Raw genomic sequence first — 4,087 nt, forward strand, 5'->3', positions numbered from 1 at the left:
GCTCGTGCGGGAGCAACGCGGGGGCCTCTCCCTGGTATATTTGTTAGGACTACATGACCGGCTGTGTTCATTCTTAATGTTTATAGCACCGTCTGGGTTGTGTTTATTATGTACTACAGGATAGTAAGCTAGTGGTTTAGCACGTTTGTATAAGTGGTTTAGTACTCCACTGGATACATTTCGAAACAATAAAAAAGCACAATGAAATATCACTTAATAGTTACAAACAGAACAAATTTTGATAACAAAACAGAAAATGTGGTAAGGGTCTCAAAGCAGCAGCGACAGGCGATGGATGCATTCAGTCATGCACGATAAATCCCACGCATAGTACGAAAACCATTCATCCTGGGTAGGGTTTATTCTGTAAAGATAGTAAGCTAATGGCTTAGAACTTCGGGAATGTCCACTGGATACCTATGGATGGACGTGCTCCACGGCCCATGGGTGTTGCGGGCAGCAGGCTGGATGCACTCCCACACCACGCTGTTGCACTTGAACCCTGAGCCGAAGCCGACCATCCAAACACGATGGCCCTTGCGCATCCGTCCTTTGGCCTCCACGTAGGCCAGCTCGTACCACAGCGAGCTACTAGACGTGTTTCCGAACCGGTGCAGTGTCATCCGCGACGCCTCCACCTGCTCGTCCGAGAGACGGAGTTTTGTCTGCAGCTCGTCGATGACCGCGCGGCCGCCCGCGTGAATGCACATGTGCTTGAACGCCATGGAGAAGTTAGGGATGTAGGGCTTGACATGTGCGTGAAGCACCTTACGTGCAACAAAGGAGAGGGCGAAGAGGAGCTGCTCGGAGAAAGGCAGGACCAGCGGCGCGATCTCGGTGATGTTAACCTGGAGTGAATTCCCGGCGATGGCCATCAGGTTCTTGCTGAGGTTGATCCCGACGTTCCCCTGGTCGTCCTCCTCCTGAAACACGCACCGGTAAGCGTTGTCGTCGTTTGCGCCGGTGAAGGTGCGCACGACGTGCTTCAGGCGGAACCGGGCGTTCACGGGGGACGTCGACAGCAGCGCCGCCACCCCGCCGACGCGGAACAGGCAGTTTGGCAGGAGCATCGCTCGCTCGTTCCCGACGTAGTAGTTCGGCGTGATGGTCTCCGTGGAGACGACCAGCGCGTGGGACCCCTGGGGAACAACCTGCAGGAGGTTGTTGGCGAGCCCCACGGTGATGAGCCCCGCGCTGCACCCCACGCCGGAGAGGTTCACGCTACGGATGTCGCAGCGCAGGTTCTACTTGTTCACGATGATGTCGACCAACGACGGCGTGGGGCAGAAGAGGCTGCAGTTGAGGACGAGCACGCCGATCGCGTCTGGGGTGACGCCGGTCTTGGCGAGCAGGTCGTCGATCGCCGAGAAGACGACGAGCTCGAACTCGGCGCGGGCGTTGTCGAGGGTGCAGTACTCGTGCGTCGGGACGCAGTGGTGCGCCTCCGGCAGGCAGGTCTGCTCCCCGAGCCCCGAGCGCGCCAGCAGCCGGGACATGAACCGGACGCTGCGCTCGCTGATGGTGGGCGTATGCTTGGTGTGCTCGATGAATGAGGCCATGGGGACGCGGGCGAGCGGCGAGGTGTCGAAGCAGGCATAGTCGATCAGGTACACCGCGCGCGGGCGGAGCACGAGGTAGACGACGGCCGCTGCGGCTGCAGAGAACAGGTGCGCTGGTCGGAGTCAGCTGATGATCTCCGCCGGGCCGAGCCGCACCATGAAGACGACACATGATGCGGCGAGGAAGTTGTCCACGATCAGCCGGTACACGGCCTTGAGCTTGAGCTGCATGGGCTGGGCCTGCACCGACGACCGCATGCTGCTTGTTTTCTCTTCCTTTAGAGTACTCGTCTTCGCACGGAGTTCGTCATCAAAGACTTGGGTCTTTTGCATTATTTTCTCGGTGTTGAGGTGGTGCGTTGTCCGAATGGCTTCTTTCTTCATCAGCGGAAATACGCTCTTTCTTTTCTTTGGAAGTACTCTTTCCTTTATGAGCTCGGGTTAGTGTGTCTTTATTTGGTGCGTCTAGTGCTTCCACTTATATAGTAGTACATTGTCTAAAAAAAACCTTATATAGAATAGTACAAACAAAGCATTAATTGTAGTCAGCGGTAGCAGCGAACTGATGGGTCATTAATGCAAACGTAGCACTTGCGGCCGTCACTGTCAGCTCGTGGCGATGCTGTTGCTGCTTTAATTAAACTCTCAATGTCTTTTTTTTTCCACAAAATTAAGCTTTCAATGTCTTTTTTTGCACAAAATTAAACTCTTAATGCCTTATTTTTGGTCCTGATCTTTTTTAGAAACAAAGTAGTATACAACACAGACGCTCACATGTAAACACGTATACTCAATCTTATAAAAACACACGTACACCATACCTTTATAAGCTCCTCCAAAAGGCTTAGTCGACGGATATATTGATTGACAAAGTCATTATAGGCACCTCCCTAGCAATGAGACCATCGCCTTCCACTGAAAGAATAGTCTGCCTTTACAAGGTACACATGTGTCAAACCTCAAGTTTCATCCCTGGTAGGATGGGGTAAAACCAACCTACGAGCATGATGTGCGTGATTGCTTACTCGGATATAAACAGTGCCATGTGAGATTTGTAAAGTAAAAAAAATGTAAATGTTTGCCATAAAAATATTAATTTATTGACATAGTCTACGTCTCTTGTTGCTATACTAAATAACCGTCTAGATTTTGTATGTGCCCTATTAAAATCGTCTAGATATTTTATTTTATTTTGCCATTAAAACATGTTCACGCACAGTTTGCAATTTTCTCATGAAGAAAAGACATGTCTGGTGCCCTGGGTAATAAGAAAAAAGAAGCAAAATTGATACTAAAGAAAAGCCTTTTATGCCACTCATTTTTTCATGCGGAGCATCCTATGGACATCAACATGTCAAAAGTCAGTTCGGCGAGTGACACGTGCGACATCTACTTCACATACACAAAGGTGAATCATTTTCTTTACACGTGCTCACTTGACCCCTTCGAGGATGGTATACTACTTGACATTTCTCCCGTGTGCATGCATAGGTATTGTCGGAATGCTACAGACGACGTGGAGAAGTGCAAGCGCCAAGGAACACCTACACCATCCATGAGGGAAGCCTGGAAACAAAGACGCAAGAAGAAGAGCTGTCGAAGAAGCTCCAGCCACCGGACCACCGGTCGGGCCCGGACGTCCGGCGCCTGAAGATCCACCGGACGACCGGTCCAGACCGGACGATCGGTGTCCCTGCACCCGAGCCAAACGAGTGGACATCCGACGCCACCGGATGACCGGCGACCGGACGACCGGTCCAGACCGGAAATCCGCTACACCAGCATCCGAGCCAGAACGAGCGGACGACCGGCCCCTACCGGACGTCCGGCCGCCCACGAGCCACCGGAGGACCGGTCCCCAGCGGACGTCCGGTACCTGGATGTGTCCAGTTGCGGGCTGAGGCCCATGTACCCCTTCACTTCACCCTCATTTGCACTAAGACTATAAATAGACCTCTCCCTCGTCCTTTCTAGGGTTAGCGTTGTGATAGCTCATTTGAGAGATAGAGCTATGCTCATCCATATCAGATCTCCTCCTTGTGAGAGACCGCGGCCTCTTCGGAGAAGATTCCCTTGGATTGAAGCCCCCTTTCTAAGGGAAGATCCCCCCGTGGATTCAAGACCTCCTCACGGAGAAGAACCGGTTACCTCTTGTATCGTCCGTTGTTGACTTTGGATCTTGTATCTCCATTTGTGTTCATGGATCTAGCGCATGTGTGATCATTCTTGTTGGTTTGAGTGTTCTCTTGTGTTCCCCTCGTGATTTTCCCCTCGTTTCCCTCCTTGTGTTCTTCGCATTCTTCGCGGGATCCGCTCCTTTCGTGAAAGATCGGGCCACTAGGGTTCTACCCTACATCATCTTGGTATCATGAGCCACGTTGATCACGATTTCGGAGCCTCCCCCACCGTTTTCTAGCCTTCTTTTGCTTGATTTCGTCCTAAATTCGAAAATCCACACCAAAAATAGCCCCAATTTTTTTTGTGATTTGTTGGTTTGATGATGTTCTTTTGATTTTGATCCATTGATT

At 51.4% G+C, this 4,087-nt stretch overlaps 1 pseudogene; it reads right to left on the bottom strand.

Annotated features, from left to right (window-relative positions):
* Window positions 1-380: 380 nt before the first annotated feature.
* LOC123148163 (3-ketoacyl-CoA synthase 5-like) lies at window positions 381-1,817 on the bottom strand (annotated as a pseudogene).
* Window positions 1,818-4,087: the final 2,270 nt, after the last annotated feature.

This window comes from Triticum aestivum, chromosome 7A, assembly GCF_018294505.1.
Source record: "Triticum aestivum cultivar Chinese Spring chromosome 7A, IWGSC CS RefSeq v2.1, whole genome shotgun sequence".
NCBI lineage: Eukaryota > Viridiplantae > Streptophyta > Magnoliopsida > Poales > Poaceae > Triticum > Triticum aestivum.